This window comes from Suricata suricatta, chromosome 1 (genome assembly GCF_006229205.1).
Source record: "Suricata suricatta isolate VVHF042 chromosome 1, meerkat_22Aug2017_6uvM2_HiC, whole genome shotgun sequence".
Lineage (NCBI taxonomy): Eukaryota > Metazoa > Chordata > Mammalia > Carnivora > Herpestidae > Suricata > Suricata suricatta.
In genome coordinates, this window is record NC_043700.1 from 16,583,438 (window position 1) to 16,606,583 (window position 23,146).

Consider the following 23,146-nt stretch of genomic DNA (forward strand, 5'->3'; position numbering starts at 1 on the left):
AAAAGTGTAAGCACAGAAGGGGCTAAGGAATATGTTACTTACTGGGGTGGCTTTCTAAATTTATTAATTGTCTGGGAGAGAATTATGATCTTTAAAAAACCTTTGTAATGTTTATTTTTGAGAGCGAGAGACATACAGACAGAGTACAAGTGGGGGAGGGGCAGAGAGAGAGGGAGACACAGAATCCAAAGCAGGCTCCAGGCTGAGCTGTCCGCACAGAGCTGGACGCAGGGCTTGAACCATGAGTTCACGACGTGAGCGGGAGTTGGATGCTTACCTGACTGAGCCAAGAGATACCCCAGAATTATGATCTTTATTTAAATAGTTAAACCCACTAAGTGGTGAATTTTATTTATTGTTCAGAAGTTCTATGTATCAGATAATTGATGCCATTTGTTGGGAACCATAGGAAGGAAGTAAAAGTTTAGGCATATTTTCAGTGACTGAAGGATAAGACTCCAACCTAAAAGGCTCAGTATTTCCTTCACAGAGCCTCTGGGTTTGAACTGTATTTGAATCCTGATACAATTACCATTTTTCTTATTTAGGAGAGTATTCTCAATTATAGAGCAATATATTTTTTTTCACACTAGTCTTACATGTTGTAGGTTTTCAAGAGGAATCTTTAAAACTACACTGATAAAGCGGTACATATTCTTAAAATGAAGATATGATAAGCAGGTCCTTATAATAATAGTTGTGAAAACCTTTTTACCACTTTTTGATATCTAAGGATTACTTTTCAAAGACAGGATATTTTTCCACTTCTCAAAAGTATGAGACACTAAATAAACATTATGTCTACTGTAGCCAGGTTTTTAAATACAGCAATTCATTTAAATGTCTGTTACTCCTCACTGAACAGGTAGGAATGATTCTCGGGACCTCTGAAGGTCTTTCTCCTTAGTCTCAGACCTGGTTAGCTGGGATTCAAACTCTGCTCTTTTCAGCTTAAGAGCACCTGGTATTTTAGGAATAAGAGTCTTATATTCTTGGGGCACCTGAATGGCTCAGTCGGTTGGGTGTCCCACTCCTGATTTTGGCTACGGTGGTGGTCCCATGGTTATAAGATTGAGCCCTGCATTGGGCTCCATGCTGTGAGTGGAGCCTGGGATTCTCTCCCCCCTCCTTTCTCTCTCTCTCTCTCTCTCTCTCTCCTTCTCTGTTCCTCCCTTACTCATGTATTTTCTCTCTCTCTCAAGAAAAAAAAAAGTATTAAGATGTGATGAAGTACAAAAACATATAGAGTATTTGGCACCTAGAGTTACTGAGGTCTGGGCAAGTCAGTTAGCATCTCTGAATTTTCATTACTATAAAAATAGAAAGAATGAAGTCTACCTCATCATTTTGCAAAGACGAAATGAGGATAAATAAAGCTCATTTACTTTATGATGCTCCACTGCCTACCAGAGTCTGGGTGAATGGAGACTCTGGTGCCTTAAAATCCAAAGCCCCACAGTAACCCCCCCTCGCCCCCACAAACTACAAATGAGAATCCTTCCTGAGCTGAACACCAGATGTCCTTTAGGATACAAACATCCGCTGACTGGAAGTTTGGTTTTCACACTCCCATGGGCAAATTATTTTTATGACATGAACCCGTAGCTGGCATAGGATCTCCAAATGGAGTGTTTTATAATGAAAAAGGAGGGGGCGGTAGCTGGCAGCCCGAGGGCCTGGTGACAGGGAGGCAGATTTTCTTGGAACCGGCACTGGGTGCTCTGCACTGAGTGAGAGAGAGGGAAGCCTTCCCATGGAGGCCGGCGGGCCCAGGGAAGAGCTCTGCCCGGCGGTGTCCGAGGCCCCGGGCGCACCCTGTGCACGGCTCCTCCGCACCGCGGCCCGCGCCTGCGTGGAACGGCCGGTCATCCTACAGTGGGCCTACGCTCCAGGAAGCTGGCCCTAGGCCCGTTTGCTAAGACTGACGAGAATCCCCACTTCCTTGGTGCTTACGGGAAACAAGTGTCTGAAGCTTCTACTGGAAACATAGCTTTTCCGTGAAAATAGGCAGAGAAGCCTGAAGAAATCTGACATTAAATTCTTGTGGCTCGTTTACCTTTGCACTCCTAAAAAACTCCTTCCTCCTTCTCTTGTTCTCAAGAGGGTGCCATTATGGGTCTCAGCAGAAGGTAACTAGTCCAGCATCTTCCTGACCTGGCCTCTGTGACACTGCACCCACGGGAAGAGCAAAACCTAGGGACCTGCTTGTGGCAACGAGGGGAGGGATGCATGAGGAGAGGTGGCCCCCAAAATGCTGGTTTGCTGTTGCTTTGGCTGAAGTGCCCTCAGGAGGGACGCCAGACCGCACGTGATCAGAGTATCTGGTTTGTCGTGTTCGTACAGGCAGAGCAGTTTCACCTGGAGAAGAACATGAAGTCACCTTCCCATTGGACAGAGAGGGAAACTACACCTTGGAATGACGTGAAATGTGCTGGACAGATCAGGGCCACAGTCCAGACATGTCCACCGTTGTCGCATGCCAGGCTGTCGGTTTCCTTCACACATTACTCTGCTCCACTGGTGGAACTTCAGGTCCAATAGCTGGTGCACGCGAAAATGGCCAGGGTGCGTATGCTGAAACTCTTTTCAAGTTCAATTTGGCAACAGTCTTGAAGACCTTAACTGAAATAGTACTATTAAGCGAGGCTCAACTCTTTCCATCCATCACATTTGAAGCTTTTTCATTAGGGCCACTACTGAACTTTCTTTATTCAGGAAACCTAACCAGCAATAAAGAACCTGACTGATCAGTGGAATATGAATTTTACTGCTGTGTGGAGACATGGTTTTATTGTGCCATCAGAGAAAATGAGATCTAATTGGGGAATGAGTGACTTATAATCCTCTCTGCATCATTCCTGCTGTCCATTAAGGCACAAAGCCAACGGCTGCTTCCTCTTAGAGGCAGTCTGATTTTTAAACTTTTCCTGGATTTCTTGTTTCCCTTAGATCCAAGATCCGGCATAAACCTAATGCATCTAGCACACGTTTTGGCTCCCTAACAGTTCCTGAAAAATTCCACTCTATTTATTTTGGCTGAAGGTTGTGAAAAGACAAAAAAAAAGAAAATACAAAAGAAAGGTTGGGGAGGACATTTAGAAAGGTATCTAGATTGCCAATTCAGATTGCTAGGCTGGTATCATACATGTGGAAGGAAGGGAGACATGAATCAGTAATTCGATGTTAACAATGTAACCATACTTCAATTATGTGCTTATTTTAGCTAGAGTAGATCTGGCCCACAGATGATGACTCCAACGTTCCCTTGTCCTGAGAGCCTGGAGGTTGCTGACTGAGCCTCCACTTGCTCTGTATACAGGGCTTTGGTGCTCCAGCTGTGTAAGGAGTGGTAGGAAACTGACAGTCTGTTTCCAGAATCCCTCTGTGCTCTCATATCAAAGCGGATGTGCTCTTAGGAAGGGCAGGATTATCAGAACATCCTTTTTCTCTGATGGCTTCTTTTGCACTTCATCCAAGTCCACTTACTCTCACGCCAGTGAGTCAGAAAATCAGGCTCATTTCTCTCAGAGGCAGTGTTTCCCACAGTGTTGACATATGCTATGTTATGTTGCATTTTGCATCAAGATACTTCCAAACATGAGTACCCTTATTCACAGATTCATCTGTTGGAAAAGATAATGGCTGCATCCTATTGATGGACATCATTGCTGAGATGGACAAAACCTTTTCTCAAACCCGGAAAGATAAATTTGACCATCTAAACAGCCTTGGTCAATGTGAAACTCTCTGGCTAGGAAACTCATGTTTTTCTTCTGATCTGGAGCAGCCAAGCAGGAATTGTTTTTAATCAAGTGGGAACAAGACAGAAAGGAAAGCCTTCCAAGTGTGGCTGGAGAAGCAGACTTGTTTTACACCATGAGACTGCGAGGAGAACCTCCAAGAACAGACATGATCACCCCCAGGGACTTCGAAGTTACCTGAAGCCAAGCGGAAAACAAGGGCTTCTTATTCAGGAAATGCACTTAAACATTTTCTAATGCAATAAACAGGCAGGGACACTTCAGCTTTTTAAACAAAGACGAGTAAATAAACATAACCATACCCAACTCTGTAAACTGAACTGATTCTCCCAATCGGAAGTGAGCCTTTGGAAATGGCAGAGGGACCCCCGCAAAATGCAGATAATGAGAGTGAAATCCGAACAAAGCCACAAGTCTGGGACACCAAACCCAAGCACTGAAGCATCCAGTGAATGGGAAGTGCTCATGCACATCTTTCACCGACGTTTGAACAGTAAGAATTGAAATTAGAGCCGGGTGAAGCTAAACCAAATGCTTTGTAAGATTTTTGATATCATGTGACTTCTGTGTATGTGTGTAGCTACAAAGACAGCAATAAAAACAATAAAAATCCATTCCCCTCCTCTGTAGAATCAATCACACTAGGTTTTTTACAAACTATAAAAACAGTACTATCAAACTAAACAAAGCCACTAAGATTGAGAAATATCATCCTGGGAGTTGAAATTGTTAAACTGGAAATTAGTAGTGGAGAAATAAACTGCAAAATAAGGCAACTCCCACTGAAAACCCTTTCAGGGCCGAGAAGAATGTAGTTCTGGTTCCAGCTCTACTAAATAAGTTATTTCATAATCTTGGTCACACCACTTAATCTCTTCAATTTGTTTGTTTGTTTGTTTATCTTATGAAAAGAGGGCACTGGATGGAGCACCTTCCAGCTCTGGTATTTCTATAATTTTTTAAACATTAAGTCAGACAAAAATGTTGGCTCAAATTTAGGGAAACTGATACAAAAATGTTTTAGGAGGATGCGGCAGGGAGGCTCACCTCAATTATTTGGAAATCTGCCTTGGGGCGTCCGGGCAACTCAACTGGTTGAGCATCTGACTTGAGGCTTAGGTCCTGATCTGTGGTTTGTGAGTTCGAGCCCCACATCTGGCTTGTGCGCTAAGCCTGCTTCAGATCCTCTTTTCCCACCTCCCTCCCTCTTCTTTTTCCTCACCCCCACCTCCTTGTTCCTCTGCGTGTGGTCTCTCTCAAAAATAAAAATAAACGTTTTTTAAAAAGACCTGCCTTACTATTAGATATCATTTTTAATTTTTTAATAAAATTTTTAATGTTTATTTTTTTGAGAAAGGAGAAGACAGAGCATGAGCAGGAGGAGGGGCAAAGAGAGAGGGAGACACAGAATGTGAAGCAGGCTCCAGGCTCTGAGCTGTCAACACTGAGCCCAATGCTGGGCTCAAACCCATGAACTGTGAGGTCATGACCTGAGCCGAAGTCGGACGCTCAACCTACTGAGCCGCCCAGGCGCCCTGTACATCACTTTTAAACTGTAAGCTAGGGGGGCGCCTGGGTGGCTCGTCGGCTAAGTCTCCGACTTCGGCTCAGGTCAGATCTCACATTCGTGGGTTCGAGCCCCGCGTCAGGCTCTGTGCTGACAGCTAGCTCAGAGCCTGGAGCCTGCTTCAGATTCCGTGTCTCCTTCTCTCTCTGCCTCTCCCCCTCTCATGCTCTGTCTCTCTCTGTATCAAAAATAAATAGAAACATTAAAAAAAAAAATTAAAAAAAAAATAAACCGTAAGCTAGGGTCACCTGGGTGGCTCAGTCGGCTAAGCCTCTGACGTCACCTCAGGTCATGATCTCACGTTCGTGGGTTCAAGCCCTGCATCCAGCTCTGTGCTGACACCTCAGAGCCTGGAGCTTGCTTCTGATTCTGTGTCTCCCTTTCTCTCTGCCCCTCTCCCGCTCATGCTTTGTCTCTCTCTGTCTCAAAAATAAATAAAACATTAAAAAAATTTAAAAATTAAAAAAAAATAAAGTGTAAGCTAAAAATTCATGAAGAGTAAGACCTTAAAAATTAAATTTGATAAACAAATTAAGGGCCTATTAATTATGAATTATTTTTGTGTCCTGGTATAAATGGACTACGAGCTGAAGAAACACTCCACAAGTTTATAAATATTAAATGGCAGAACTACTGCCTTCAAACACACCGCGGGAGAATCAAAAGAACATGTAAAGCTAAGCAAACAATGCCTTCGGTTCTGCAGGGTCTCAGTCTTCACACAGAGCTGAGGGTTTAGGGTGAAAAGAAATTTTGGTTTCTGTTGCTGTTTCTTCAAAGATATCTTTATTTAAAGCAAATTTTACAACAGAGATGAAGGAAATAAAAAGCAAGCATGGGATTTTTTTTTAAAGTAAAAATGTCCCAATTATTAACTTCTCTGACTCTGAATGCCATTGTTTCAAACCCTCAATTTCAGTATTTGTTTTATTTGTGTATCCTAGAAACACTGACACTCAATGAATTTCTACATGGGAATCTTCATTTTCCGTCTGTAATGACATGGACTGTAAATATGTGAATGTGGTAGCTGTTTTGGTAGCCTTTTGTTTCTTCCTTAAACTCAGAGAGAAAATTCTAACTTCAGTTTTGTCTGCCCTTACGTATTTTTATTAAGTATATGAAGAACTTCCTGGCATACTTTTCTGTCCAGGAAAGGCAGGATTTCTTTACTTCTACTGGGTTTTTCCCAGGTGCAGGCCGACCTGTAGTTGTAGCAAAGCTGGACTTCCTCAGGGCGCCTGGGTGGCTCAGTCAGTTGAGCATCTGGCTTCGGCTCAGGTCGTGATCTCACCATTAGTGGGATTGAGCCCCACATCGGGCTCTGTGCTGACAGCTAGTTCAGAGCCTGGAGCCTGCTTCGGATTCTGTGTCTCCCTCTCTCTCTGAACCACTCCCATCCCTGCTAATGCTGTCTCTCTCAAAAAAATAAATAAAACATTAAAAAAAAAAAAGTTGGACTTTCTCCACTGCTAGTGGAGTGACCCATGACTGGTGAGTCTGGAGAGATCTAGACATTTTCTCTGCATTTTCTCTTAACAGGAAGCTTGGATAGAGAAGGAATACATGTATCTCTAGTCCTTCAAGCTTCAGGTGTTATGAGAACTACCTGTAGTCTGGATAGGAAAGTTTGTTTAAAACTGGGATTTAATTTTAGGATGCCTACTTTGCTCTAGATCTAAGCCATATCTTCAGTCTACAGTTCATCCATAATAAAGGCAGTAATTAGGTTCTCATCTTCCTCACTCTTTGATCTTATTTCTCAGTTGTTTAAGAAGAGAAGATATTTTAAAATACTGAACCTCCTTAAAGATTCCCTAAAATGTCTACATCCTCCTTCATGGAAAGCCTTCTTAGATACCCAATTGTGTCATCTGTATGGCCATTCTCTGAATACAGAATAGTCTTCCAGGATATACTTTATTAAGTGAAATGTTTTCAATGACCAAGAAAGGACATTTGTCTCTCTACTGATTGTCATAGTATAATGCAACTTAGAAAACATATCAGCAGACTTGGTTTTAAGTCCTGACATTATTACTTACTGTGTTAGAAATATCTCTTAATCTGAACTTCAGTTTTTTCAACAGAAAAAGAAATATGATAAACAATCTGTTATTTAATGAATGCATATGAGGAGCTCAATAAATACTAATCTAACTTTCTCCTCCTATATATACTCCTTTTCATCAAATAAATTACATGAAATTTGTTTATGAGCTGTATGATCATATTTTGGCCCTTAATTTCTAATGGAAACATTCTTGGGAATGACCTATACTAGAATGTAAAAATATGAAAATATTTACATGAAGTTTGTATTTATAGAAGTTTGTCTAGGTTAATTACAGGAGTTATCATCTTTCTAAAAATAAAATTGCAAACAGTACAAACAAAAGTAACTTCCAAACTTAATTCTTACAGAAAAAGTTGGTTGGAATAATGCTTTCAAGTGCACAGCACTTACAATTAAAGAGTGTCCTTTCTGTGATCATTTTGTTCATCTTACTATCTCAAAGGTCCCCTGAAGAGGCTGCTGAGATGATCTAAACCAAGCTTCAAAACTCTCTAGTCCTCCTACCCTTAAAAAAGCTAGTTTCTTTGGGAAACCTGACCCTTTCAATTTGCCTACATTCAGAGGTGTTCACCTTTGCTGTGCATCAGGAACACTTATGGACACTTCTTTAAAATATATACCGCCAGGGATTCTGATTCGGGCATTCTGGGATAGGCTGTAACTATGGGTAATTTTTTCTTTAATTCTCTACAGATAATTCTGAGAAATAAGACTGAGAGCCACCGCTGGTAAGTTTTCAGTCTCTATTGGGTGGGTTCAAGGGAGTCCAGGGGGACCACACAGTGATCATCAAACAGCATCCTGAATAGGTGGAGGAACCCAGAACTAATCTTATTTGACTGACTTCTGTAAGGTATTATCCAAAGTTCACAGCCATCTCTGCCTATTAGGGGCCATACCAGGCTAGATTTCCCCTATCTAGTGTCCAGGAGGCCAGGAGGCTAACCCAGAACTTTTTTTTCCTGGTATGTAAAGAGTAACATAATTGTAATTTGACTTGATTCACTTATTTGATTCTATCAGTCACCAATGCTTAATATTTCTTTCCTGAAACTTAGCAAAATGTTAAATGGGAATTCAAGAATTCCATAAATGTTCTTTGACTCTGTTAATACTCTATTCTTTCTGCTCCAGACATGGCTTAGTGTGTCTTATGCCCACCTGGTCTACTTTGCACTTGGGTAAAATTTGGTTGGGGATGGTGGGCCTTTATTCAAAGTCTTTCTCCAGATTCAATTTGTATCCTATAGGATTTAGAACTACAAGGAATTCACCCAACTATAAAAACAATGAAACAACACATTTGATGAGCTCACGGAAGGGATTTGGTGCTGACTGGTGGTTTGGATTGAAGGGAAATATTGAGGATTCGCTTTTCAGGGTAGGATGTGGTTGCCTCATCCTGCTGCTAAATATATTCTGAAAGACACCCTTCTAGGTGGTGGTTTCTTTAGGGAGACATGATTAACTGAGCAAGATTGTTCTCTGTTGTGGGTTTGGAAGAACAACTGGGTAAGGTCACTGTGTTTAAAGAGTACATTTGTTTGGACTAAATACCAGTGTCTGTCTATAACGAGACCCACAGTTTAGATCAGTAATTTATTTAGTTTCTGATTTAAACTCATGCTCTGACTCTTAGAGAAAACTATGTCTGGGAAGAAGAAAATTACTGGAGCATTCGCCATTCCCAAAAACCTTTCAGCACAGAGAACTTCTACTTGTTTAGCACATGACTTTAGAGAAACCACAAAGCTTGAAAATACCAATTTTTTCATTAAAATGCCAGAGAATTCAAACCCAGAGTTTTAAACAGTGGTTGTTATATACTATTAATAGCTCTAAAATAAGCAACTTTTGGAATCAGGATGAAAGCTAATTATAGAACTTCTTTGCCATAGCTGTTTCTATTTACATCTTCGAAACCACAGAAGCAAATAATGTAGACTTTACTAACACATCAGCATGTTCTTGTCCTTCTCTTAAGCTGCTGACTTCTTTGAAGCTACGCTTAAAGCTTTCCCTTGAAAAAGCATTGTAATTGAATATCCCCGGTTCAAGGACAATTTTAGTGTGTAGTTTTTAGTCTATGGGAAGCCTTCTTTTCTTAAAATGCTGAATCTCAAGACACTTACACTCCAAACAGACAAAAGATCAAAGCTGTTCCACACAGGGCACATATTATCCAGTCTGTTTAGTATATGTTTATTTTATTTTTTTTTAATGTTTTTTATTTATTTTTGATACAGAGAGAGACAGAGCATGTGAGAGGGAGGGGCAGAGAGAGAAGGAGACACAGAACCAGAAGCAGGCTCCAGGCTCTGAGCTAGCTGTCAGCACAGAGCCCGACACGGGGCTCGAACCCACGAATGTGAGATCTGACCTGAGCCAAAGCCGGAGGCTTAACCGACTGAGCCACCCAGGCGCCCTGTTTAGTATGTGTTTAATCCTTTCGTGATTGTTTGCTTCTACAACAGCAACACAATATAGTAGAAACAGTCAAGAAGGTGAAGTATCTGCTATGTAGTGATCGTTTCTACTACTAAAATGCAAGTATGAGATCTGCGTTGATTTTTAAGAACAAGAAACATTTGAAAGAGTAAGTAACTATCCAGAGCAACAATTTTAAGATACTGCAAAGTCTAGCAGAACTGGATGTTTTGTTTTCAGTCTTGGTCAATTTACATGGCAGCAAATGACTCATTTGGCGTGGAGCGAAACTGATTATGAACGTCCTTCACTCCAGCACTCGCCTCACAGACACGCCCAGCTGACCCTGAATTAATCAGTATCCACCTACACCAGTCTTGGCTGCACTTTAGAATCACCTGGGGAGCTTTTAACAATCCCTATGCCAGGTAATTAAATCAGACCAATTAAATTACCATCTCTGGGGGTGTGGTCCAGTCGTGAGCAGCTTTTAGTTTCCCAGGTGATTACAATGGGCAGCCAAGGTTATAAAACCGCAGTTTCCTATCTAGACACATCCATGAAGTTCCGATTACCTTAGCATTTCTATTTTTTATTTTATCCAGAATGGGGTAATAGGCTGCCTAGGACTCCCAGAACATTCTCCATTTTTTTTTAAATATTTTTGTCTTTTATTTATTTTTGAGAGAGAGAGAGAGAGAGAGAGAGAGAGAGAGAGAGAGAGAGAGAGAGAGAGAGAGAGAGAGAGAGAGGGAGGGAGAGAGAGAGAGAGAGAGAGAGACAGTGTGAGCAGGGGAGGGTCAGAGAGAGAGGGAGACACAGAATCTGAAGCAGGCCTCCAAGCTCTGAGCTGTCAGCACAGAGCCCGACAAGGGGCTCGAACCCACGAACCGTGAGATCATGACCTGAGCTGAAGCCGGATGCTTAACTGACTGAGCCACCCAGGCGCCCCGAATATTCTCCATTTTTAAAAATATCCCTAAAGTGTACAAACAGCCTAGTAGAAAATGAGCACAAGAGAAAACTATAGGTCTATCAAAGATTGTAATCTCATATTCAATCTCATAAGTAACTGAAATGCATTTTTCTAAAAGAAGAATCTTTAAGTATCTATTATATTACAGCAATGATTATAAACTCCTCTTTTGAGAACTTGTCTTAAGAAAATAATCTGATATATGTTTAAGTATGTTCATTAGGAGTAAAATAAAATATTGAAAAAATGGGAAACAAGATGAAAGTCCACTAATAGGGGCTTGGTTAAGTTAACCATATCTTAACCACATAATGGGATGATATGTTCCCATTAAAAACCTTGTTGTAAAGCAATTCTTCCCAACCCTTTTCACATCATGACACATGGGAAAAATGACAGTATTTTTATATCACACTAGGGAAAACAGTCAAGGGGGCTGGAGATGACTGGCTCTGGAAGCTGGTGGTACATGTCCACACAGCCACTGCAAGAGGTGACGGAATCATTATCTTGGTATGTCCATAGTGCATCCCCAAAGATTAGTTACAAAATGCTCACCTGTAGGAACATATTATGCTACAGGAAAATGTTCACTAGATTTTACTAAATGAAGATAATGCAAACTATAAGGAATTGTAATAAAAATTCCAGGCTAAGAACTCCACCACTACACATTGGTACAGACAGCCATAAACCCAGACCAGTTGTCAAACTATTAAAGGACTCCTGCGTCTGTTGTTGAAGAGCCTGTGCACCAACAAGCCCACCAATACACTGCCACAGCCCCCACCACTGCCACTGCCACCACCTATAGCTTCTTCCAAATACGGCAGATCTGAACCTCCTCGAGATAAAGCAGCTGTGAAGTAAAGCCTGAAAGACGAGTTTGGAAGGGGGTTTCAAGATCCTTCTTAACTGCCAGCCAGAACTTTTCTGATTGCTTGGTGCCCAAGCTCTGCAGGTAGCTCAATGTTTTGAATAGCATCTCTGCATATTAAAACAAAATCTAGATAGGGGAGAATTTTTGGAAGAATACATATTGCAGATGTTAATGCTTATTTGCTTTGTACTTTTTGGGATTTTTCTACTCATATGCTTTGATCAAATATGTTTATAAATAGGAAAAATAAAGACCAATAAATAATACTTTTTAGAATTAATCTTGTGATTATGGTTGAATCTGAATTCTTAAATCCTGATGTTTAGAAAGTATCTTTGGCCCTCAAAGGAACAGAAAGCTCCTACAGTGGCTACTTGAAAGGTCCCACTGGTTAGGATGAAGAGGAGTCTGGATATCAGCCTGGTCACCTGAAGCTAAGACAGTCCTTTCCCCAGTTTCTAGAGACCACAAAACATGGAATCCAGGGAAGAAGAGAGGCTCCCAGGAATAACTGAGATGGGGTTTTATAGACAAAATACTCTGATTTAAAAGTAATAAAGGACTATGGTCTTTTAATTCTGGGTTTCTGGACCATAATTTCACACAAACTCATTGCTAGAGAGAGTGCTGCCACATGTTCAAGTCGAACGGTACTTCCCACCTCTGTTGGGGCTGCTGTAAACCAAGCCTGCCGTGATTTATGCCAGAGAAGGTCACCGCTGCCTGAGTGATGGGGTTCACATCTCGGGGGGGCCCCTAATCTGCAGCCACCTTTTCCGCCCAGCAAAACGAAACACCACTGTCTGCTGTGTGCTTTCCAGTCCCAGTACAGCTTCAATGTGTCCACAAAAGGAATCCTTTGGTGTGGCCACCAGCCCTTCACTCTAAATTCACACACCAACACAAATGTCTAGCTTTTCCTGATCTTTTGTAAAAATGTTTATTTATTCATTTTGAGAGAGAGTGAGGAAGGACAAGTGGAGGAAGGGACGACAGAGAGGCAGAGAGAGAATTTGAAGCAGGCTCTGCACTGCCAGCACAGAGCCTGATGCAGGGCTCGAACTCTTGAACCAGGAGATCATGACCTGAGCCAAAATCAAGAGTCAGACGCTTAACTGACTGAGCCAACCAGCGCCCCACCCGGATCTTTTAAATAACATGTGCAAACAAAAACACTACTAACCCCTTTCCCGTAACACAGCAGGGATTCTTCACTCTTTCCTCTTAGCTGCTGGCACTGTCCCCCACTCCCATGCCACTGGTACACCTTAGCAAAGGATGCTAAAAGAGCTCTGCTCTCCTCCTGGAATCCCATCCTTCCCTGGGTACAAGAGAGAACAAGGAGAGCCGCCTGCTCCTCATGGGGAAAGAAGTACACAAAGGGAGCTTAACTAAATCGCCATCTCAATAAACATCCTTTCACGTACTTTCAGATGTGAGCTGCTGTTGAAAAACACTCAGCATTCATTGAATGAATGATGTCTAAGGATATATTTGAACAAGCAAAGTGTTATCATAGCACCTTGCTAATTTGGAAGTTGTCTATCACACAACCGAATCATGTAGGACATAGCTAAGAACCGAGAAGAAAACAAAACAGATGGCTTAGAACACTTCAGCACTGGGCACTCTCGACAAAAGCATCATTTTAGTCTGTTGATATGTTACTTACAGTTCGAATCAGCCAGGTTGTTGGGTTTCTTTGATGAAAGGCCTTGAATCCTGGAGCCAGAAGGATTTGGGCTTGGATTCTTAATCTGCAAAGTAGAAATGATGATATTTAACCACAAAGTCATACTATGAGAATTAAAGAAGCTAACATATGAAAAGAATCTAGTGAAATCTTATAGATAAAAAAAGTATTTAATAGTGACGTCTTTTTTCCCTTCTTTTCCGAGACCATGGTAGATTGGAAGCAGAAGAGGAGGAGGTTTCAAAGATGGACAGATAACAAGAAATAACAGGCCTAGCCTGACCAGAAAGGATATTATGTGGAAAAATAACCCAAAAACACCAGCATCCTTCTTTACTTTCGAGGCCATCACTGGGTCATCGTAACCAAGAAAAGATGAAATTATATTCAGTATCTTTCTCAGAAGTTGGTGAGACATGACAGCGACTGTAGACTACTTCTCTCCCACATAAATAAGATAGAAAATGCTGGAGGTGGGAAATAAGGAACACTGTGCTCACAGTAGAGGAAAGCAGCGGTGCCCGCATTACAAGTAACGGATACATTTGAAGAGCCCAGGTGCACTCTATCCACGGAGCAAAGGTCAGCAGTCTTTCAGTAAAGGGCCAAACAATAAATATTTTCAGCTCTGGGAGCCACAGAATGCCTCAGTTACATATATTTCTTTGGTGTCTGTATGTTTGTTTTGCCACACTTTAAAAATGTAAAAAACATTCTTAATTCACATGCTGTACAAGAGCAAACTACAGATTAGACTCAGCCCACAGGCCACAGTTTGCTGACAGTGATGTCCTATACAGGATTCCAGTCAAGTGCCTTTTAAAATACTTTACATAAAATAATAGGAGAAGTGTCGCTGTCTGCATTTAAGTCATCTCACTAGAACCGAAACTTCATTTATTATCAAATTAAATAAATGCATTAATTGGGGTTTACTCATGTTAATATGCCTCTGCGTATACATGGGAATTTTAACCAACCCAAACAACAAATGTTGAAACTAGGACTCCTATACACATCCGGGAGAACAGCAAACCTGAATCAGGTGGTAGGAGCTGGCATTCATCGGGCACTTTACTGTGCTCCAGGCAACATAAACTTGCTTTGGACTGAACTGTATTGCCCCAAATCCGTGTGTTGAAGCCCTAATCCTCCAGTAGGCCTGTACTTGGAGACAGAACCCTCAAGGAAGTAGCTGAGGTTAAATAAGGTCATAAAGGGTGGAGCCCTAATTCAATAGGACTAGTGTCCTTCTACGAAAAATGCACACCAGGAGTGTGTGTGCCTGGAGAAGAGGCCATCTGAGGCCAGAACAAGAGGCCTGCTTGTCTGTAAGCGGGAAGAAGGCCCTCACCAGGAACCAGTGTTGCCAGCACATCGATCTTCGACTCCTGGGGTAAAGTCTGCTGTTGAAGACACCGAGTCTGTAGTATTCTGTGGTGGCAGAGCTGGGATTTCACCCCAGGCAGACTAACTCATGGTTTATGCTCTTCACCTATAGCTCAGTGTCTCTCAGCCCTGGCGAGCAGGTCACACTGACATTCTTCTCTGGTTTATGGTAAGGATGGCTTCCCACTTAATTAAATAGCACTCGAAGGAAGAGCTAACTATCATATAATAATGGGACTTGAAATGCTTTAGCACACGACCACCTGAAGACTTCTCCAAGTGTCAATCACACATTTTACTGCTTCTAAAAGGAGCTCAACAAAGCAGAGATTGATGGCCTATTGCTTGGCAGGGCGATGCTGGAATCTGCCCAAGGGAAGAAATATGAATCAGATTTTAGTTTACCCTTTATGCCTTATATAATATATATGTACTTATAATGTACACCATGATAACTTTTGTATAGATATTTTTATATAAACCAATTTTTTGGTGCAAAATGAAATGTATACTAAAGGAAAGGTTAATTTCTGAAATGAACTTGTCTTACAGATTTTGTAGATGGGAAGGGAATGAAGCAACCCAGGCGACCCAACCTTTATTTTGGCAATCCTCTTTTACCCTTTCCTTTCCTCTGCTGCTCCTGGCCTGTGAAGTCAGAATCCAGCACTGGCTAATCCCCAGTGGTGTTACACTACAGAAATGCTCAGGCTTGGGCTTAGAGGTTAATCCTGAACTGAATTAACTCCTAACTTGATTACACAACTGAAGACTGTTGCAGGGATAGGAAAACCCACTAATCCGAGCGGAGAATTATCATTAAAGGTTGTGAACTCTTGCCCTTATCTGGTCTGCAGCCTAATAACCAAATACATAACCTACATGATTTTGAGGGGCTCATGTGAACATTCTGAATGAAAAATGACACTCCAGGGGGGCACGAAAAGACCCCCACATTGCGAACCAGTTCTCTGGCACCAGTATTAGATTAACTGAAATTTATTCCATTCTGTACCTTCAGTGGTATACAAATGGCTTTCTGAAATGTTGAAGTAGGCATTTTTAGAAATTTATTTTCTAGAAAACATGCATTGGATACCTGTTATAAATATTCAGTTGGATTATGGTGGAAACAGCCCGAGACATAAATTTTAGATTTCATAATTTCTATATTTTTTGAGAAACATCTATTGCAAAAGATTAGTAACTAACCCAATACAAAGATAATAAAGTTAATTATCATTTTTTCTCTTACTTTATATGGCTGGTATTCAAAGTATTAAATCGATGACTGGTGTGGTTTGTTTGATGCTAAATGCAGCTGTGTGACTGTTGTATATGTGTTCGGGCAAGAGTATATTGTGTTATTGACAGTATTAAGATGATAGTTAGTGCTTTTTGCATTCAACCATCAATATTTAAGAAGCGCCCAAAATCTAGGGTGCCTGGATAGCCCATTCAGTTAAGCATCTGATTCTTGATTTTGGCTCTGGTCCTGATCTCACAGTACTGAGAATCAAGCCCACAGCGGGTGGGGCTCCATGCTGAGAGTGGAGCCTGCTTAAGATTTTCCCTTACCCGAGAAAAAAATAAAAAAGGAGCACCCAAAAAGTACCAAGCACTCTTCTAGCCACTTTGGATATACCACCAGTGAGTAAAACAAAGATCTGTGCCCTTGGGAAGCTCACATTCTAACAGGTGGGAAATGAACAATATACAATGAGCAGGACAAAGAAGTAAATCGCTGTGTAAGTTTGGAGGGAGACACCAGGCAACTAAAGATGCCCCATGGCCGAGCTTGGTGTTTTGAGAAAAAATAGATGACGGTCTGAGGGTGGAGTGCTTGGGCAGGTGCAAGTGGCAGGAACTGAAACAGAAGATGGGACGGAAGAGGTGGCAGGATAGATGAAGGCAGTGGGGTGAGATTCGGGCCAGGTTTTGGTTTGGTTTATGTAGAGAGCCGTGGGAGAAAGCTACTGGACGGTGCCCACTGGAAAGTGATGGAATGTAAGTAACATTTTAACTGGAGCACTTTGGTTTCTTTGTGAGGAAGACGCTAAGGGAGCAAAGGAGTGAAAAGGAGAACTTAGGGGCTTTGAGCCAATCGTGGCTTGAACTGGGTGATGGTCAGAGAGATGGGGAGAGGTGGTCAGTTGGAAAATAATTGGGAGAGAAGTCAATAGGATGTTCTAATATGTGAGGAGTGATAGTTAAAAAGACTAACTCAGTTAGACTACCCATTAGTCTACCTAATGGGTACCGTGATAATTTTGGAACCAGGATCTCTTCATCTGTACCAGGCAACCAGCCACGTGGAATTAGCCAGAGCAGCTGCAGTCAGGCACCTTTTAGGAAGTTATACCCAGTGGTCATGTAGGGGCAGAGAGCCAGGAGCATGATGGGTAATGGCCTGCAACAAGCATCAAAAACAAAAAGAACAGGGATGCCTGGGTGGCTTAGTCGGTTGGGCGTCCAACTTCGGCTCAAGTCATGATCTCACCGCTCTAGGTTCAAGCCTCATATCAGGCTCTGTGCTGACAGCTCAGAGCCTAGAGCCTGCTACACATTGTGTCTCCCTCCCTCTCTGACCATCCCCTGCTCATGCTCTGTGTGTGTCTCTCTCTCTCAAAAATAAATGTTACCAAAAAAAATTTAAAAAAAAAACACAAAAATAGAGATAGAATATAAAGTATCAGAGAACATCACATATAATAAAGAAAATATGCATATTTATATATTCCTATGCATTTTTATATATATGTATATAAAGGAAGCAGTGTTTGTTTACATCTTTTTATAACAGACCAGGATTAAAAATTATTCTTACTATGGATTTAGGTCAAAAACACTTGAAAGCACTTGACCCAGTACGCCTCCCAGAGCACAGCACATTGCAGACAATTCAGTGGTTTTGTTGAATTAAAATGGAAACCAAAGAAAAAATATGAATTTGTTCTGTAATAAATCTATTTTCTTTGTCCTAGAGAAGGGGTCTGGGGAGAGAAGTGTAGTAATCCTCCTCCTCCACGTTAGCCAGGACCACAGACCCAGTGACCTGTGCACACAAAAAACCTTTGGGGCAGCACTTCATTATTATGCAATTTCCAGGGACAGCACTGTCCTTTTTAACTCACAATGAAACAAACTGAAAGGGCAAGGTGAGTGGTGGCAAGCAGTTATGCCTTTATTCAAGGGTAATAAAAGTTTTGAGTCCTTGACCAAGGTACTTCATTGGTTGATATTGGCCTGGAGCCTATTTTCAGGCTTACAAGTCCATATTCTTTTAACACTCAAAGTATATTAAGGAGAAAGCATGCCATCTTTGGTGAATGGAAAATAGTCTGTTGTATTTGGTGCAGTTAGAGAGAGGACCAGACTGAACTGGAAAGGCCAGTGGTAGTTTCGGGGCGACTGGACATGTAGCCTAAATGCCAGCCAGCGATGGTAGGTTTAAACAGGTGCAGAACAGTGCTGCAGAGCAATTCCTCCACTACAGTAACAGAGTTAGTGCTTATGTCCGTTCTTTTCTAAACTCTGCTGTCAAAAACCTCCCATCTCCTGGATGAACAGAGCTACCCAATAGCCTGTCACAGGAGAGTTCAGATTACTATACCAGAAAGGCAGAGTTGGGGGGCAGGGGTGGGGAGGAAAGGAAAAAAAAAAGTTGATGTTTCTTTTTCTCCAACATAGTTTTCTGAAGCTCACCCACCCTTCCACCGCCCTTTGCACTGCACTATCGAAACTCTTCTTCCAGGCACTTGCTGAGATGTGCACTGGGTGTCATATGGGATCCAACTTGACAATAAACTATAATAAAAAAAGTTCTCTAGGCCTTTTGACACAGAGTGTGGAATTTTGGAGGGATTGGTGGTGATGTGGAAGGGAACACTCCCCTCCCCCAGCAGACTCACCACAGGAAGTCAGGAGAGGGAAGGGAACTCAGCACCCACTCCCACCATAGCCACTGGGTTCTCTCTGGGCTACAGGGCTGAAGAGGAGGAAGACTGAAGGGGGAGGGAGAGCCACGGGGAGTCTGGTTAAGATGCAATGGAAGCCTGAGCCAGAACACAGGGACACCAGAGAGGTCACATTTTCAGAAAAATCTATTTCAGATTTGTAGTTTTCCAGTTTCATGAATTTTATCTTGAAGATTTAAAAACCTAGGCTGCTTTCTCTTCTATCTGTGTAATATGAAATAGATTTTTCAGTGGCATGGGAATTAAAAAAATTAGTCTAAGCAAAACATAATTAGAAAGATAAACATACTTCCTTCTTAAGCATATGATATATGCATAAGCCTAATCGAAAATATTTTGCTGGCTTTGCGATTCAGTATTATCTGTGTCACAGCTCCCCGTTCCCACCCCTCCCTCTGAGGCCCATTAGAGCAGATAATTATGAGTTGACTTGATACAGGGAAGAGCCAAATTAAGCGGTGATGTAACCAGTGAGAGCCACACTCACTCTTTCTATCCCACTCAGCAGGTGATTCTCCGACAGGCTCTTTATCAGGCTGATGGTTGGACAAGTTTTAGAAATGCAGTCACAATTAATGGCCGTGAACCTAGGCAACAACTTAGCCTATGCAGAGATCACAAATATCCTCCCCTCTTCCTTTCTTCTTCTTTCCCTCTGTCTTTCTGTCTTGAGAGTCTGGCATCATGTTAGGATGCCTGGCATTCTGATTCAAGCTCTAATTTCTGAGATATTCTAAATGATCCACTGCCGGTACATTGTCTGCAAGACCTGTCAGGCTTCACTGCAGGACGTCAGCACGCTGTTCCTCATCACTTGACAGTATTTTGGTTACATTCACAACAGCTTCCTCATATAAAACACTGTTCTCTCTCCATTTGCCTAAGTGTGCAAAAACTTCTCGTAGGTGTTTTCTAGTGCAAAAGTTGGAGAAGGCATGAGTAAAACTTCTAGATACATACATAAGCTTTCTATAATAAATGATTTTTAAGTGACAATTTTAAGCATATTTAAGCCAACTTAAATTATATTTTCACTCAAGCAGATTTATATTCAAAAGCATTCTATGGCTCATGAACAAAAATGACATGTCTAGGTCACTGTCAACAGGCTGACATTTAAAATTATCTCTAGGACTGGGAATGAATGGATGCTGGTCCCATCCTCACTCCCCGCCAGATCCTGTTTGCTGCAAAGCTTCCATTTTTTTTTTAATGTTTTATTTATTTTTGAGAGAGAGAGAGAGAGAGAGAGAGAGAGAGAGAGAGACAGCATGAACAGGGGAGGGGCACAGAGAGAGGGAGACACAGAATCCAAAGCAGGCTCCAGGCTCCAAGCAGTCAGCACAGAGCCCGACACGGGGCTCGAACCCACGAACCATGAGATCATGACCTGAGCCAAAGTCAGACGCTCAACCAACTGAGCCACCCAGGCGCCCCACAAAGCTTCCATTTCTAAGTTTGTTGGTTGAGAACAGGGGAGCTGTTGCTGAAAATCTGAGAACAGAAAAGAACTTGACTTACATTACCAAAATGTCTTGTCCTAATGTTTTGTCCAGTTGAACCCAATGATTCCATCAACAGTGTAGGGCATGTAAGTTTTTATTCATTTAGAGAGAAGTGTAGTGAAGCATTTGAAACAACCTGAATCCCCAATGAGAGACTGGTTAAATAAATTATGAAGTTAGAAAGAGATATAAAAATGCTTTAATATTGGAAATGGAAAAGGAAGAAGACAAAATCATATATTTATGTTTATAAGTATTAAAAATTATGAAAATGTAGACTTATAGAAAAAAGAAACTAGCCATTAAGATGGCGGAGTGGTTATTATATTATTTCTTTATTTGTGCGTCTCCTCATATGATGCTCTGAGAATACAGCATCGCTTATGCTAATACCCCTGTGAAAAATGCATGAGGTAGACCTAATCATGAGGAAACATCTGACAAATCCAGGATCAGGGCCAGTCTATAAAATCACTGGCCTCTACTCTTCAAAACTTTCAAATCCATGAAAGACCAGGAAAAAAAAAAAAAAAAAGGATGCAATGTTCTGGATTAAAGAAACGAAAGAGACATTAAGAACCACAAGCAGTGTGTGATCCTGGGCTAGGAGAGAATTTATAATAGACCCTATTAGGACTGGTATACATTTGCTAACTTCAAAAAAAAAAAAAACTCATTTCTTAATAAAAATAATTGTAATTTTAGCCTATGGTCACTTATCACAAAACATTCATGTGGAAAATAATTCAATAAATAATTGCATAGTTTATTTTACAGTAAAACCTCAGCATTAAAATATGATATATAAATGGTGGCGATAAAAAGGTAAAACTTTACATTTCAATCAGTATTTTGACTTTTTAGTATAAAATTAGAATTTTCTTCACAACTTTTATATTTTTAGTTTGCCTTTCCAATATTTTCATTAAGAAAATTCTTGAAATGAATTAAGTTGCTTTTCTATGTTGCTTATATTTGTCAGCAAGTTTAATTATCTTTCACATCCCTGTCAATATTCCAGGAAAAGACAAAACAGTAGTAGTCTAACAAAGACAAGTACTTGGTCATTATATTGCTTTTTTCTTGGCTTAGTGAAACTAAATTTTTAATAAACTTATAATGACAAAAAAGGGATATTCTTTTTTCTTAATAAATATTATCCATTAAGAAATCAAGGAATATTCTTTTTCTTAAAAACTAGAATTTGGGCACCGGGGTGGCTCAGTCAGTTAAGCCTCCAACTTCAACTCAGATCATGATCTCATGGTTTGTGGGTTTGAGCCCCACATGGGCTCTGTGCTGACACTCAGAGCCTGGAACCTGCTTCAGGTTCTGTGTCTCCCTCTCTCTGCCCCTCCCCCATTCCCTCTCTCTCTCTCTCTCTCTCTCTCTCTCTCTCTCTCTGTCTCTCTCAGACATTAAAAAATGTGAAAACTGGAACGTAATGTTTTCAGATTATTTGAAGAGAAAAATCCATTTGTAGCTGAACTAAAAACAAAGCAAAGAAACAACAACAAAAACAAAGGGAAAATATTTGGCCATAATTATATTCTTATATAGAGGCAAAAAAAGAAAATGAGTCATTATATAGTAACTCTCTTTTTACACTAAAATTTTCTATATAGATTGGGCTTAGGATCCAATTCTGCAATTCTTTTTTTTTTTTTTTATGTTTTTTATTTATTTTTGAGACACAGAGAGAGAGAGAGTGCGAGCAGGGGAGGGTCAGAGAGAGGGAGACACAGAATCTGAAGCAGGGTCCAGGCTCTGAGCTGTCAGCACAGAGCATGATGCAGGGCTTGAACCCACGAACCATGAGATCATGACTTGAGCCGAAGCCGGACGCTCAACCAACTGAGCCACCCAGGTGCCCCCAATTCTGCAATTCTTTATGTTGCCATATAGTCAATAGCGTACTGCCATTTTCATTTTGCATATGACGCCAGAATCTATTTTATTTACCTGAGCAGCAAATCTAACGGGTTAGAATTAGATTCTAATAAAGATGTCACTCTGTCCTGGTGGATGAATTTTCGGTTCAACTCCAACAAAGAAAAATCCCATCTCAGTATCTTACTTACTTAAAAGATTATTTCATGTTTTGCTTTGTTCTTTTGGATTAGTTAAAATTGCAGAAAAGGAGTCATCACAGTCCAGAACGACAACTGTTCACAACTGTGACTGTCCCTCCGGTTGTAATGACGGGTTTAATTTAAAACTGCTCCTTCTCACTCAGATCACTGCGAGACCAACAATTCTGAATTGCTGTTTGGACTTAAGAGTTGGCCATAGTATAGCGTGAAGATAATTTGATCTCCACAGGAATTCAGATTCTAATTTGAGCTTCACTAATCAGTGTTCTAATCAGTGAAACTAATGAACTGTAGACACTGTAAGTTTATCTATTAGAAAGCCTTGGATTTCTCTCAGAGCTAGAGCCAAATATTTCAAATGGCAACCAAGTTTGTCTTGTCATTGCTCATACCTGATCATCAGAAAATCATGTCTATGTTAAAAAAAGATCTGATTCCATGTGTATGCCTGTCATTTGCCTGCTAAACACTAATGGATCACACAGCTATGCCACATTGACCTCCTTCAACACAGTGTAACGTGAAAAATTTCCTAAAGTCCTTGTCTTTCTTATACTTACATTTGCATTTGATCAAGGTAGCATGAAGTTCAGTACTACTGACATTTATACATAATTTTGTATTTTAAAACTTAAAAAAATATTATAATGTTTCTTGCTTGGGGATATGTGACTTTTACTCAATGACCATTTATTATGAAGCTATTTTGTACCAGACACTGTGCCAGATACTAGTAGATAGTACATGTGGAAAAGGGACAGAGGGGAAAATTGCAGCAGAAAAATGAATAACTTTATATTC

General features: G+C 40.9%; 1 long non-coding RNA gene across 3 annotated transcripts in view; it reads right to left on the reverse strand.

Moving 5' to 3' along the window:
* The window catches only part of LOC115285728, a 167,774-nt gene that overhangs the window by 100,866 nt on the left and 43,762 nt on the right, over positions 1 to 23,146 (reverse strand). For all 3 annotated transcript variants that reach the window (XR_003905687.1, XR_003905699.1, XR_003905677.1), the window contains exon 3: positions 13,361 to 13,445. This is a non-coding gene — a long non-coding RNA (uncharacterized LOC115285728). The remainder of the gene's footprint in view (positions 1 to 13,360; positions 13,446 to 23,146) is intronic.